Here is a 16125-nt window from a genome sequence, read left to right on the forward strand (position 1 = left end):
TGGGACATTTGGAATGAACTAAGCCCAGGCTGAGAGAGGAAATGCAAGTTCCAAGCCCCCACTCTGCCACTCACGAGTTGTCAGTCCTGAGACTCCACAGACTCCTGTGACAAAAACAGCCTTCATCCTGGCCACTTCTCAAGGTCTGACAAGAGACAGCAGGGGTAAGACAACATCTAGGAAAATGCTTTGGTGCTTGGCATGGTGGGGAGCCCTACAGAAACAGAAGTCTTTGAAACTGTCTCCCAACTGCACCGAACAGGCCCCAACTTCCAGTCTTAGCTGGGGCTAAGTGAGTGCTAAGAGAGTACACAGTGAGCTCTACAGAGTCAGTTCTTGAAAAACCAATAGAGTCTGGCCTGAGGTTTTAAATGGCACAAGTCCTATCCACCACTGAATTCCTGCAGCCTCAGGCACCGTAAGTGCTAGTAAATGTTTAGCAGAAGCATACTCGAACAGTCCCCATATAGATAGCCACGAAGAGAACAGAAAGATAACCAATAGAAGGACTTCAAAACTAGCTGACCTAAAACTGTATGCAGACAACAGCAATTGTAGATAAGGATGACAAAAATACTGACTTTACTGTGGTTTCACAGCCAAGGACTCAGCCAACCATGATCAAAAATATTTGGGCAAAGGGCCAGGGATTTAGCTCAGTGGTTCCATCTGCCTCGCAAGCACAATCCCAAGTTCGATCCCTGGTACCAAAATATGTGTGTGTGTGTGTGTGTGTGTATTTGGGGAAAAAAATTGCTCTGTATTTACTACATACAAACTTTTCTTGTCATTATTCCCTGAATAATACAATATAACAGCTGCTTATTCAGCACTTACATCACAATAAGTATATTAAGAAACCTAGAAATTATTTAAAGCACACAGGAGGACTTTGTAGGTTATGCCATTTGGTGTAAGAGACTTAAGCGGCAGCAGATTTTGGTATCTTGGGAAGGGGGGTTGGGGGCTTTGGAGCCAATCCCCCAAGGATACTGGAGGACAGCTGTATTTTTACTGCAGTCGCATCAAAGGCAAGTAATCCCTGGGGCAGACACGGAGGAACTGAAGACAGCCAAGGGGAATGAAGAACACCTTCTAGAGCACTCTGTCCAGTGCATGCATCTCTGGAAGGCTAGCTGTCCTCAGTGGTAGAGCACTGCCTAGGCTCGATCCCCAGCTCTGCAAAACTAAAAAGTACTAGTAGCAGTAGTAGCCAAAACACTGCAGATTATGACATAAAGTGCTCCATTATTATTAGCTGTAATATATCACTATGTTTATTATTGCCACCCCCCACTGCATGGAGCAACCTGGAAATTAGGAGGCAGAACACTTAGGTCCTAAGGCTCCTCCCTAGTCTGAGGCACACTTCCTTCCTTCACCAGTAAGGTAGACAGGTGGAGTGGGGCACCAGCCCAGCCACCTACCTTCTCTGGGACTCATTCGGTCAACAGATACTGACCACGTGACTGCTTTGTGCTTGAACCCCTTCTAGACACTGGACATGCAGCAGTGGACAGGCAGCAATGCCATTTCTCCTGAGCACTCCCTTTCTATCAGAGCAGGCTCTGCAGGTCCATGTGCACTCAGGCTCCAGCCCTCTAGAAACACCAGCCCTCAAATAATGTGGTCTTCATACTTCTAAGTGAAATAAATCAGACACCTGTGTTTAAATACCACATTGTTTCTCTGGGTGAGAAACTGAAAGTGGAAATAAGGACTGAGATGTATAATGGATGCTGGGAAATGGGAAAAGAGTGTTCAAAGGGGAAAGAGAACAAGGGAAGAGGGAGAGAGAAAGAAATGAAGGAACAAGAAAAAAAGTGAAAACAAGGAAAAAATGGAAACAAGCTTTTGTACATAGAGAGGGGAGGGGGCTTGAGAGGGGAAAGGATAAAATTTATTTTAAAAAAAAGAAATGGAAAAAAAAAATAATATGGTCTTCACCTCCTGTGGGGAAAGGACTCTGATCCGTAAAGGGTTTGGAGCTTTGCTGAGAAAGGTCGCCAAGTCCACAGTCTTCAGGACAGTACGAGCTTCTCTGAAGCCAGCAGCTCTGAGCCCTGCCAAGGGCCCCTCCCTGTCACTCCCCTGTGGAGCTGTTTCCCATTCTGCAGAGAAAGAAACTGAGGCTCTGCCTAGGTGAAACTTGTCTTGCAGCCAAGTTAAGAGGACCAGAGAGTCCTGAACCCCAAACTTAAGAGCATTCCTCCACATCGGTGGCCTTGGCTGTCTGGGCCACCCAGAAGGAATGAGGAGCACAGGCCAGGAGGAGAGGTGCCAGGAGCTCAGGCCCTGCATGGTGCTGCCAGGCACTCACTGCCTGGCAGCTCTCTCACCTCAGGCCTGCTTTTGGCATGGCCCTCACCCCAGAGTCCAGTCAGCTATGACCTTGGCCCTGAGCCCAGCCAAATGCAGAAACAATGAGGGAGCCAGGCAGATGCCACCAATTTCCCTAACAGACATCCAGGAGAGAAAAGTAAACCAACAATGGCTCCTTCCACAAAGAAGGTGGGCAACTCCTGCGGGAAACATGAGATTTTGCCCTGCTGAAATGGTTCCTTGGCTTATGACCTTCCACAGCAGACCCCTTGATGGTCCTCTTCCTGCCTCGGAGCTGCATGTCCACCCATCCTTCCTGGGGTGGGAGCTGGATTGCAGCTCCTTGCAGCTGTCCTTAAACAGAAAAGGGCAGGTACCTCAAGTGTCCTGAGACCCCTGTTAGCACCACCACTCACCTGGCCCATACTGTGTGATGTAGTCTTTGGCCCTAGGGGTGTAACACCTCCTTGCAAGCTTCCAGTCAATGAGGCCCCAGAGCAAGAGACCAGAGACAGAGAAACAAGCGAAGGAGCAGGTAGGTCCTGGGCAGCTGTGTCTGCTTGGGCGATGTTCAGGAGCACTGCAATGGCTGGGGCAGGACTTAGGGCTGCTGTGGGAAAGGTGGGAGAGGGTGGCCATGAAGGAGCCAGTCATCTCTGTCTCAAAAGGCACTTGTGCTCAGACCAAGGAGACGACAGGACAAGGCACTGACACAGGGGCCAGCCTGGGCAATGTGATGCCTGGGTCATTCAGGCCACTGCCAGGGTGTCTGGAAACCCCTAAGGAGAAGCCTACATAAGCAAGCAAGGAGGGGTGTGGAGTTCCCCTAGCCAAGGCAAGGAGCCCATTCCAGGTGTGTCTTTCTCAAGAGGGATGAATCAAGGGTCTCAAAGTCAGACACAGACTTAAAGTTAGGTAGAATGCTATCTAAGAGATGGTTTCACACAGCCTCCCACCCTTTTATGATCCCAAACACAGCACCCTCACAACCGTCAAGGGTTTGGGCTTAAAGCAGAATGCCACTGAGAAGCTCACACACCCTACACCACCCAGTCCTCTGCCAGGCGACTCCTAGTGGAGAAAGCTCTCCTAGGTCCAGACCCAACTCAGATCCCTAAAGCCCTTCCTTTACCCATGGGCCACAGGTTTGGCCCTGAATCTTGCACATGGTGGGTGATCTTGATTATGCCCCCTGCCAAGCACATCATAAAACAGTTTCCAAAAAGCCACTTCCATCCCTATCCATTGTAGTTCTCACCCTCCTACAGAGGTATTCACATTTGCCAATGTCCCAAAGGAAATTTTTTTTTTTTGGTACCGGGGATCAAACTCGGGTCCTTGCTCTTGCGCAGCAGATGATGAAACCACTGGGCTAAATCCCTGGCCCCCACAGGAAATTTAAAAACCCAAGGCTGTAGATACTGTCTGAACTCTGGTGAGCCCAGATCCACATGCAGGATGGTAATGTTCTTAGAAGGGTGGGGGTGTGGCTCAGTGGTAGAACACTTGCCTAGCTTTTGTGAGGCTCTGGGTTCCATCCACAGCACCGGCAATGGGGGGAAAAAATTTAGCAACCACATAGCATGATTAGCTTATATATCCTTCCATTAATACTCATTTAATTATTCATCAACAAACATTAGCTGCCAGCCACTGCTATAAGTATAAAAGATAATGAGAAAAGTGTCATATCATCACTGTGCTAAAGAAACAGCCAACTTGGAGAGACAAAAACAAAGCCAGACAAAATTACAAGGGAAAGAACATGCTGCTCCTGGGGTCTTATAGGGGTTCTTAGCAGAGGTATCACCCTCGTGTAGAGGGATAACTCCAGAGAACAGTGATGCCTGAGGTGAGCCCTAGGACAGCCCAGGGCTCCCACTGGCACCACAGTGAAGTCACAGGGTCTGGATTTGCCCTCCCACCTTACACAGCTAAGGGACTGCAGAGAACACATGAAGAATCTTCAGACACCGACCACAGGCAGCACAGGACTGTGATCCCTGAGAGAGAAACAACACAGGTGAGCTGTGCGAATGCCAGTGGGTGAAGCTGGGTGGCTTTCAGAGGTAGGAATCCACAGTCCACTGCTCTCACCGAGTAGGGAAGACAGCAATGAGGGCACACACATGGGATTTCTGGGGCAAAATATAAGGGAGGAGGGGCCTGCATAGCAAGAATGCACGGAGACTTGCAGAGGAGTCCCTTGGAATGTCTGGCTGATCTACACACTTGCGGGGTGAAACTCCACGAGACAGAAAAGAAACACTGGAAAGCAGTAAGCCAAACCATCTGCAGAGAGTACACAGGCCAGAAGGAGTTCACATCCCCCACAAGAATGAATGGAGAGAGCTCATAATACACAGGGCACTCCGTAAGCCAGAGAAGAGTGTGGCCTTAGCAGTGAGGCTAAATTAGCCCTAGACTCTAAGACTGCTCTGGATCCACCCTTAAAAAGCAAACCTCAAATGTGTGAAACTGATCCCCCGTTATTTAAATGCATGTCCGAATGAAGTCCAATACTATTTAAAGAAATAAAACAAAACCAAGCATCCATCAACGTTAAATTCACAATTGCCAGCACCCAATCAAAAATTAGCAGGCTGGACCCGAGTTCGATCCCCAGTACCAAAAATAAATAAATAAAAATTAGCAGGCATTCAAAGAAGCAGAAAAATGGCCTGTAAGTAGGAGGAAAATCAATCAGCAGGACATACTCAAAAATGACAGGGCTACATAGTGAGTTCAAGACCAGGCCAATCTACATAGTGAGACCCTGTCTCAAAAAAACAAAAAAAGAAAAATAAATTATTAACAAAAAAGAAAGAGGGCCGGGGATTTAGCTCAGTGGTTCCGGCGCCTGCCTTGCAAGCCCAAGGTCCCAAGTTCGATCCCCGGTACCAAACAAACAAAGAAACTATAGCTGAACACATTTTCAAACAACTAGCATTTCAAATTTGCTAAAACTATGCAGGCGAGAGATAAAACAACAGAACTGGGAGTGGTGGTAGTCCCAGCTACTCCAGAGACTGAAGCAGGAAGTTCACTTGAGCCCAGGAGTTCAAGGACAAGCCTGGGCAATACAATAAGACCCTGTTAACATGCACACATGCATGTGTGCAAGCACACACACAATGCGGGTAGGGGAGGCATTGCAAGCAAGGTAGATCACATGAAGAACAATGAAAAATGAGAGCCTACAGGAAGGAGAAGGAACAGCCACAGTAATCTGGCGTGACGAAAACAAGGACAAGGTAGCTCTAAGTGGGGAATGATGAGGAGTACTGGAGTGAATGTCAGCTCCGAGCAGGTTCTGTCCTCAACCAGGGGACAACTCTGGGTCCAAGGACCAGACTCTATGTGCAACAAAGACACAGGCAACAGCAAATCCTCTCATCAGAGAAGGTCGGTCTCTTTGCAGCGCCTGAAATGTAGAACTCAAACCAGAAAGGACCCAAGGGTTAAACCCCTCCTATGACACAAGAACTCACCTAAGGCCCAGAAAAGTGACAGTCCTTGCACAAGGCACTGGGGCCCTGACCCGAAGTGGGCTGCTCTTCCCACCAACCTGCTCTGCCATTACAGTCCCGCTGTGCTCTAGCACCATGCTGCTCTGGATGGTGCTGGGCATCTGAGTGTGTGGACACACTTGTCTCCACGTAAGGAGACACAGCTGCCCAGCATCACTGCGCTTTCGCTGCCACAGAGTGAGTAGGTGTTCAGGACCAGAGCAAGCGGTGATACCCAGCTGACTCTGTGGGACACAGAACAAGATAATCCTTTCCTGAGGACAAGGCCGGAGCTGCCCCTGGCCAGTCTTCAGTCTGAGGAGGACATGGAAGCAGGAAGGTCAGTCAGAGATGGACTCACCAACCCCACAGTGATTACCAGGCAGCTCCCCCACATTCCTCTGGACTCCAATCCTGCTTTTACCAGATTGGCCCTGAGCCAGGCCCTGTGCTTGCCACCCCTCCTCCCAGCAGGCACAGGAGAGGAAGAGGAAATGGTCTTGAACTTTCCTTCTCTCTTCCTCCCCAACAGTCACACTCCCTCAGCCACAGCTCCACAAGGCGCTGGGCTGGATAGCACCTCTTCTAGAGGTTAAGAATGAGCAGATTCTCGGGCTATTCCTGGAACCTCGATTTTTATCATCCTTCCATTCTGGTCAATTCTGAGGCCTGAGGCCAGAGGGCAGGAATGCCAGAGATCTGAGCCCAGCCCATCAGACTCAAAATAAACCCACATGTGCCTCTCTCAATCCTCAAGGGTTTGGTCGTCTGTGGCACGTGTTTCCCACAGACCCATAGGTCCCCTCCATGCAGGCAGCAGCCAACTCTGAGGTACCTCTGCGGGAGCTGAGAAAGCAGGCGGCAGGCGGCAGGCCTGGGTGTGGGTGAAGAGACAGAACGCAGGTCAGGATCTAGAAGCCTGGGTCGAGCTGCCTCTGCTCAACTGCCCAGGGCTCCTAGGAAAAGTTGCCTCAGTTTCCCCAAGTATGAGACTTCCAGGCAGTGGCCTCCTCTTCCCTCAACTTCCTCTCCACCTCCTCTGGGAAAGACAGCCTAACTCCCCCTCCCAGAGCTGTGGACACTTTAATGGGGCCCTCACTGCCTCTCCTAGAGACATTCAAGAAAGTGGGGGAAATAGATGAGAGTAGGGACATGCTTCTTTTGAGATAACAAGTGCAGGACTTATTCAAAAATTATGAGGGTGGGTCGAGGATTTGGCTCAGTGGTTCCGCTGCCTGCCTTGAAAAGCACAAGGTCCTGAGTTCGATCCTCAGTATCAAAAACAAAAAGTAAAGAGGGTCTGGGCACAGTGGCATATGCCTATAATCTCAGCACTCAGGCTGAGGCAGGAGGATAGCAAGTTTGAGCTCCACTTGGGCAACTTAACAAACCCTATCTCAGAATAAAAAAGCACTGAGGGATTTAGCTCAGTGGTAGAATGCCTCTGGATGCAATCATCAGTACTGAGGGGAAAAAAAAGAGTGCCTGGGGACATGGGGATATAGCCTCAGTGGTATGAACCAAACCCTGTGTTCCATTCCTAGCACCAAGAGTGTCTACCTGGTGCCAGGCAATGAGAAAACAGGAAAAATACCAAAGGGAAAGCAAGGCCTCTGCTCTTTGGAAGGAACAGAGCCCATGTGCAATAAGACACGTGCAACAAAGATGTGGGTGTAGAAATACTACGCCCCCTTACTCATATGTGGGCACTGAAGAATAGAGAGTGGAATGGTGGTTATCAGAGCCTAGGAAGGGTGTGGGGAAGGATGTAGAGAGCATTAGCAGGGACAGGGGCAGGGGGAAGGAGGAATAACTTCTAATGTTCTAAATGGTGGACAAATTTTTTTATTTTTGGTTTTTTGAGACAGACTCACTATATAGTTCAGGCTGATCATGAGCTCACTATATAGCCCAGGCTGATCTCGAACTCACAGCAATCCTTCTCAGCCTCCCAAGTACTGGGATTATAGGCATGCACTACCACCCCACGGCTAATTAAATATTTCAAGATAGCTAGTAGAAAGGATTTTGAACATTCCAAACGCAAAGAAATGATAAATGTCTGAGATGATAAATATGCATTTCCCTGATCTGATCATTATACATTGTACACATTGTATTAAAATGCCACACAGTTCTCATGCATATGCACATTAATTAAAAATAAAATTATAGGAGCTGGGGGTGTAGCTCAGTGGTAGGGTGCTTGCTCATTAGCACATGCAAGGCTCCCGTGTTTTTGTCTTTAAGAGAAAGAAACACTCCTGCCCATCAGTGAAACTTCTCCTGCCCAGTGAAGGTGGCAAAGTCCTGGGCTCTGGCATTCTGTGGAGTGGGGGTAGGGGTGGCTATAGGTCTCAGGAAAACAGGGGCCACAGACCAGCCTGCCCACTAGGTTTACAGCGTGGCAGCACCTCAGCTCTAGTGCTTTATGTAGATCAAGACCACATTAAAGACCCTTAGTTTAAAACCACCAGCAGCAGCACACAGCACCTCCTCAGGCTGTCCCTGTAAAATGCCACCATAGCCCTGTGCAGACCGTGAACAATTCCTGGTGTAACTGGCAGAAGAGAAGGGACAGGGTCCCTTGAGTTTTTCCTCTGCTGGGAACTATTCCTTTGGACACAATTCGGGGCAAGCAGGGAAAGAAGCCAGGAGTCTGGCTGCCTCAACCCCCTGTAGACCTTGAATGCCTTACAGAGCTGCTGCTGCCACTAGAAACAAGCTGCCTCTCTAAGGGGCAGTGCCATTTTACTGTCCTCACAGGGACATTAGAATCTGTTAACCACAAGGGACTTGGGTAAGCAGTAGGCAAGGTGGATCATGGAACTGGGTCCCATCACTTTTATGTCCAGTTAGGTGTGATTATAGAGCAGGAGTGAGGCTTCCCAGCTGGATCAAGGCAGGTGTCTCCTTTGGATTATACACAGAGAGCCCTGGCTGCACCTTAACAACCTTATCCTTGCCTACTTGGCTTACTGCCTTTGGAGCCCATTCCTACTGACAGGAAGCCGTGGGGCTGGATCTGAGAGGTGAGGACAGTGTGGTGGTGACTAGAGACCTAGATAAAAAGTAGAGAGACATTCAGCCACACACAAAAAGGGCTGAGGACCTACCTAACCCTGCACTTGGCTGAAGCTCTCTTACTGCACAGAACACCTAGTTCAAAAGGCATCTTGAGGAATCAAAGTGCTCAATAATTACTTGCTGATTAACTGACACTGTGAAGTTTGGTCTATCCTTACAGCCATGGAGAACAGTAACAACAGAGAGGCAGATACACAGGCAAAAGAAACAGGAATCAGAGAGGGCCTCCTGGGTCTCTGCTTAGGGGGCATGGACCTACTATCTGCCTCTATCAAGCACACTCTGCAGAGAGCACTGAGGACTGCCATCCAGTTTTTCCAATTGCTTGGCCAAAAGGAGCTGCTGAGATTTCTAGTCATACCTAAGATGCCAGATTGCTTAAAAGTTTGCAGTCGGCCCTGCATGTTTCCATTAGTACCGAGCATGGTAACTATTAAGGCTGTGAGCTGAAAAGATATCATTAGTCCTGCAACAAGGGCACAATGCCGGCAACTCTGATGTACCAGGAGTTCCCAACTGGAGTGCCAGCTGACACTCCCTCTGGTCCCTTGTCTTCACCAAGTCCCCTTCCTGAGCTACGCCAGGCACCCGCAGCAGGATCAGGGAACAGGAGGTGGGGAGATCAGAAGACTGTGCCATGAGGTGTGGATGTTTTCACAGTGAACCTTTCAGCCACAAAACTTTTCCAAAAGATGCTGAGGAACAGGGAGAAAATAAAATAGCAAAGGTTTTTCTAATGCAAATGTCCACTCTGCCTTTGTCCTTGTTTGATGAATGCACTAACCTTGGGCGGATGACAGGCAAGACAGCACTGCTGTGCTCAGCAATGTCTCCCCGGGGGCCTGCAGGCACTCCAGGGAGAGGAGAATGTGATGACGGGCCAGAGGCAGGAGGACTCAGGGATGCCCCATTGCTCACTCTCCTTTCTCCTCCTGGCCACTGGTGACATTTCACTGGAAGGGAAGAGCGACCAAGGTAGGTGATGGGAAGCCACAATGTCAAATCCATTCATTTCAAGCTGCCTGGGAAGGAAGTCTCTGAATCACACAGACCTGGGGTCTCTCACTTCACACCTGAGGTTGAAGGAGCAAAGTAGGTGCAGTATCTGGTAGGCAAATGAATGAAGAAATCCCAGTGGGACCTGGACTGGACTGCCCAGCTGACTGCGTTAAAGGTCTGTCACTCTCTGATTCCTTTCTCAGGGCTGCCACGAAATTGGCAGAGGATATGAAGAAGCCGAGCTCTTGGCAGCTCTCAAGGGGCAGAAGGTTTGACCTCCATGGCTCTAGGAACACTAGAGCAGGAGACACTGGCTACTGCAAAGCCCAAACCTCTGCTCTCACTGGCCCCTCCCATAGCACACCACTCTCCTTCCAACAGCAACCACAACCCAACATGAAAATCAAGTGTCCTCCCCTGGTTGACCCCTTTGGAGAAAGAGTTGACTGAGAAAGGGGCTGCACTGTCCTCAAAGATCTGTGGGGTCTTTCCTGAAGATTCTAGTCTTTCTGGACACAGGGAGGGACGGCACATTCGTGGGCAAGGACTCCAGTCCTGGAGCTCCACCAGTCCTGAGACTTGTTTCACTGACAGCAGGTGGATACTAGGGCTTTTTGAGGAGGGAAGGGGCTTCAGAGCCCAGACTTCAGAAGGTCTTATAGATTCTGGTTTTTTACCTAAAAGGTTAATTTCTTTGACAGAACCATAGCAAGGAAAAGATCCAGCAGCAACCACCCAATATGTAAAGCAGGATCTCTTGAACTGTCGGGCCTGCAGAGCCATCAACTGGCTGTCCCTGCATTAATGAGCTCAGGGTGACCAGCTTAGCCCAGCCCGAATGGCCAGTCCACAGAATAGCGAGCAAGGTGGTGGTTGTGTTCGTCCTCTACATTTTGGGACAGTCTCTTATGCTGCACAGATCACTGACACAAAACCCATTCTGCAAGTCTATGCAGCTAATGAAGTCACTGTAATGTGGAAAATGGCTAAAGAAGCAGCCAGACAATAAGTCTAACACAATTCTGTCTGCGGACATTGAAAAGATGAGTAGGTGAACAGCTGGATGCTAGTTTATCATAAAAATATCTACAAAGAATATAAACTAAAGCATTAGTGGTGATTATCTCTGAAAAACAGGGTAATAGGATGTTTTTTCTACAATTTATGTGATGTTTGAATATTATGATTTTGTTTTATAACAGAAAAAGATGTTTTAAAAAATTCACCTTGATTTTCACCACAAGCCAGTGTTTCCTAAAACATCCATTTTACCCTCATTCCCATTCTCTACTGCCAGCCTCCTAACCCTGAGCTGCTCTGAGTGGCCTCCCAGGTGCCCCAAAGTGAGGACCCCTCTCTGCCAGCCATGCGCCCCCTTCCACCCAGGCCATGCCCACCAAGGTTTCCATTCACCCCTGCAACCTCTCAGAGACCCTTTCCTTCCCTCCCCAAAACCCTGCTCTCCCTCCAGCCCTGCTCCATGTCCCACAGTCCCTCTACAGATGACAGAGAGCAGTCTACCAAGCCTGGACACTATCCGCCCCTCCCGGACACAGGCAGCGGGCCACCATCTCCAGCTTCTGTCTCACTGTGAGAGAAGCAGAACCAGAACAAGTAGTTCCCGCCTCACTTCCCGCTCTGCCTCACAAGCCTGGAAGGGGGTGAGACCCTCAACCCTGCCTGGAGCTCCCTTCCCGACCCCACCCATCCTCAGCAGCAAGTTGGTGGGAACCAGTGAGAACAGTTGCTATTTAGAGCGACTCACGCCATGACGGCGCTGTAAGTGCTCTGCTCCCACCCTCATGATCCCATGCTGCATCTGTTCATGCATACACACATAATGGACAGGCAGATCCACACTCTGGCTTCAGACCTAATTGCCTTCCTGGGGGATCCAACAACAGCTCTTCCTCACTCCAGTCCCTGCAACCTACATGTCCAGTTTTTAAACAAAGATGTTTAAAATCTCCCAGGACTAAGACATGTGGAAAATTACAGGCCCAGACCTCTACCTCATTTTCTCTAAGACAAAACATGTCACTCTGCAAGGGCACACACCCAGAAACACACATCCACTCCAACCCAGTCACCCTGGCCCTCGGAGCCCTCATTCAGGGCCTGGGCCACAAGGCGGCCAGGGCTTGCTAAAGCTAGGTCTGCCCCTCTGCCTTGGGCACCTGCCCCACCACAGCCTGCTGGAGAGTTTGGAGCCCCCAAGCCTCAGTCTCCACACTGTGACAAGTGAGGTTGGAGGCAAGGCTACCAGATGCTGTGCCCGCTCAGAGCCATGTAATTTACCTACTGAGAGGGCAAAGGGGGCCTCTCAGATGTGTCCCAGAACAATGCAAGACAACTCCTGCCCAAGCCAACCCCTGCAGGCCCCCAGGCCTGCGCACACCAGGGCAGGCACACACATACTCCTCTCCACACATGCACATAGCCACCCCATTCTAACCCTGCTCTAAGCACACCCCTTAAGTCACTTCCTCTCCTGTCTGCTATTCTCACAAACCTTCTCCCTGAAACGCCTCCCTCATCAGGAATGGAAGGAACACAGATCCTGTGCTGTCAGCAACATACATACCCCCTGACTGGGGACCACGAGTGTACAAAAGCCAGAGCCACTGCCCACCGGGGCCCTAGAAGCCTGTCTCAGGAAAAGTTGGACATTCTTCCTCTTTACATTTGCTTTAATTTTTGTTTCTCACTGAAAAAAGGCCATCTTCAAATCTGCACAAAGGTGCTGTAGGTTACTAAGGCCAAAGCCAAGGCTCACCCAGAGCCTGCCTCAGAGACCCTGGGACTCTCCAGCACTCCTGGGGTGACAGCCAGGGCTCCACTCAGCTTCCTGACTATTGGGACTTCTGGGGCTGGCCTCCACCCCATCCTTTCCTGTTCCCGTCACATCAGATGTTTTAACAAATGTGGACCATGGAAAGTAGAGCTGGGCGCAAAACTCTCAGAAGTACTGAGTATTCAAGCGCAATCCATTTCCAGCCCACCACTGCAGGGTGGGAGAGAAAAATGAGCAGGTGAAAGGGGTACGGTAAACTCAGAGCACAGACAATGCCCAACAAGAGTCAGTCTACCTTGCCAAACCTACACTGGGCCTCGGGATACAGCTCAGGGTCAGAGCACCTGCCTAGCATGTGAAACTTGCTGGGTCCAATTACCAGCACCACAGGAAAAAAATCCTCTACATCCGGTCCCAAAGTGCAGACTGAACCAGGCTCCCTGGTCCCCTCAGCCCCCCTCAGGAGCCCCAGTCAGTTCCAGCTGAGAGTTCAGTTGCATGTGTTTGGAAGTGAACTACACACAGGCACAGCAGGTATCTCACCTACTGTGGTTTGGCCAGAACTTGAGTTACTAACCTGAAGGGCTAGAATTGAGCCAAGGAGCCTTCTAACACCAAGCTGTATCAGGCAGGGGCAGGAGGCAGAGAGTTCAAAAGAAAGCAGAGGAGGGGATGGAGGAAAGGCAGCATGAGACACTACTCCCCAGGGGGCAGCTCTGTAAACAACCTCTACCCACACCCCCTCATCAGAAATCAGGCGTGGAAGGGCCAGGGATTTAGCTCTGTGGTTTCACCACGTGCTGCACAAGCGCAAGGACCCAAGTTCGATCCCTGGTACCCAAAAAAATAAATAAATAAATCAGGCGTGGGGTTTACTTGTTAACTTCTCCATCTTCCTCTAGACCAGAGGAGAGAAGCCATTAGCAAGGGGGAGAATAATTAGGAAGCTGGGACTGGGTACCAAAACACAGGCATATCCTTCTTGGAAACCAGCTACAGAGAGCTAGAAAGAAACGACCACCAGGCCTCCCATTTGCAGGTAAGGAAAAGGACCTGAAGAAAACAATTAACTTGCCAAGGTCACGTGCAGTTACAGGCAAGAGCAGGAGGCAGATGATAGCCTATCTCCCCAGGGCTGGTCATCGTTCCAAAGGCCCAATAGCATGACAAGGAATAGCACAACCAAAGCCCTCCAGGCCACAGCCATCAGACAGGGTGAATGTCCTGCTTGCTTCAAATCTCTCACTTGGGCTTCAATAGACGTGCAAAAGGAAGACGACCATCTGGCCAGAATCACATTGTGATGGGGCAGGAGGAGCGAAGGTGGCAGAAGGCTCACTCCCTGTCCAGCCTTCCTCTCTGGCACCTGACCATCACCAGACTGTACCCCAGGCCCCTATGCCTGGCTGTACAGCAGGCAGAGCTTCAAGAATGTACACAGACATCCAACCATTGGGAAGAGAGGAAGACTTAAAACAGGGGTCAGGCATTCACATATCCCCCACATTCTGCTTCCCAAGGCAGGCAGCTTTCACGGGGCGCCCAGCACAGGATTCCCAGGGCTAATAAGAACAGCTGCGGCAGAGCACCTGGGCCAAAGCCCCTGCTCCTCCTCCTCCTCACAGGAGAGAAGGCTCTGGACCTTCAGAGCTGCTGCTCTAAAATGCAGGGAAATGACAGCTACCTCAAGGGAAGGTTGTGAAAGTGAAGTAAGAGTTACACAATTCCACTGCAAACATACCTGAGGAGTTAAAACCAGGGCTGATGACAGTGACAAATATGAGTACAGACAGTGTAAAGCATGGCAGGGCAGTAAGAGCTTTGTGGCCACTCCTGGGCCACCAAATAATCCCTGCTAGAATTCACAAAGGGAAACTTCTGGCAAAATAAGCCCCTGGCCAGCACCCCTCCAGCCCTTGTCCTTCCCACCAACTGTATCGCTGGGTACACTAGAAAGCAAGAGACATACAGATTGCCCAGCAGGGACAAGCCACAGTATCAAACACACATAATTAAACATGAAAAAGTCCTAGCCTTGAGCAGCTTCCCCTGGAGCCTCAATCAGCACCATCCTCCTGGTCGCCAGTGGCTCCAGCCTAGCAGCTCAGAGGGGCCCTCCAGGCCCAAGTGCTGGGAACAACACAGGGCATCAGCAGGAACCTAAAGAAGCAGCCGCAAGTCAGTCCGGCAACAGCCTCCACAGAAGAGTGAGACATACAGGGCTGGCCAGGCTTTCCAGAGCTCAGCAGAGACCATCCCACCCTGGCTCCCCAGCCTGATGCTGGGAAGAGACAGGAAGCAGGAAGTCCCAGGACTCTCCTACTTCCCCAGGCTTCTTCTATAGAAACAGTAGGGGCAGGGGGCAATTCCCTCCTAGACCCCAAAGCCCAATTTAAAGGCTTTATAAGTTCAAAGTCAAGAAGGAGGGCAGCAGGACATCTAGAAAATGTCAACAACTTTTCTTTTGTGTGTGTGTCGGGGGGAATCTCACTGTATAGTCCAGGCCTTGAACTCACTAAGTATCCCAGGCTGGCCTCCAATTCTCAACTCACCCTGCCTCCGCCTCAAGTGCTCTGATCACAGGATTGTAACACCAAGCCCAGCTTGCCAGCACTCTACTCTGTTCTTCCCAACCTACAGTTAGAGGGCACGAAAGGCTGATCCCAGACAGTTTATCACACACAGGCTTTCAGAGGCCCCACTATGGACTGGAGCCAGACTGCCACTGACCTGAGCTCCCTGTATTTCCTGCAAACATCCTGGCCCCAGGATATTCCTGCAGGAAAATAAAAAACTAAGTCAAGGTTTTGGCATATGGCTACCTTAGGGTGAATTCTGTCTAGCAAGGGCCACTCTTGGGTGAGCAAACAAGAACCCACTTGCTCAACAACTGGAAAAGGCCAGAAATGGTAAACCAGTTCCAGCTGTGGTACCCGCTTCCCTCGGCTGGCGGTGGGTGCCTAAAGCACTATGCACACAACCTGAGGCCTGGCCCAGCAGGAAATCCACTAGTGATGTCGGCTGTATCCACGTCATGTAGACCCTTGGCATCAAAAATTTAACACTTATAATTCTGCCACACACAACTAAGCCAAAGTCTGAAGACATGTGAAAGTGGGTGACTTCCTGAGACCTACATTTGATCTCCTGTGCTTATGAGGCTGACAGGAAGGATCGGAACGGGCCACCACTGCTTTCGTCCCTGCATCCAGAGTTACTCCTGTGGAGCAGGAAAAGCTCGGTGGTTAACAGCCACCGAGCAAGACACAAAAGTGCGGCAGAAGCTGGAAGGGTGGTAAACACACAGACAGGAGCAGGGCTCCAGAGAAAGCCAGGCCTGTCTACAGCCAAGTCTGCTGTGGATGCAACACCGGGGTTCAGAAGGTACAGAGCTCACACCTTCTGGACATCACG

General features: G+C 50.1%; 1 protein-coding gene across 6 annotated transcripts in view; it reads right to left on the bottom strand.

Moving 5' to 3' along the window:
* Tspan9 (tetraspanin 9) overlaps positions 1-16125 on the bottom strand; it is a 183127-nt gene that overhangs the window by 162696 nt on the left and 4306 nt on the right. Inside the window, exon 2 of one of the 6 annotated variants that reach the window (XM_021248157.2) lies at positions 9703-9871. The exons of the other annotated variants lie outside the window; for them this stretch is intronic. The gene's annotated coding sequence lies outside the window, so the exon portion shown is untranslated. The remainder of the gene's footprint in view (positions 1-9702; positions 9872-16125) is intronic. 6 annotated transcript variants of the gene reach the window in all.

The sequence above is a fragment of the Heterocephalus glaber genome, unplaced genomic scaffold (genome assembly GCF_053883595.1).
Source record: "Heterocephalus glaber isolate CG9 unplaced genomic scaffold, H.glaber_assembly_v1.0 deba00001444, whole genome shotgun sequence".
Taxonomy (NCBI): domain Eukaryota; kingdom Metazoa; phylum Chordata; class Mammalia; order Rodentia; family Bathyergidae; genus Heterocephalus; species Heterocephalus glaber.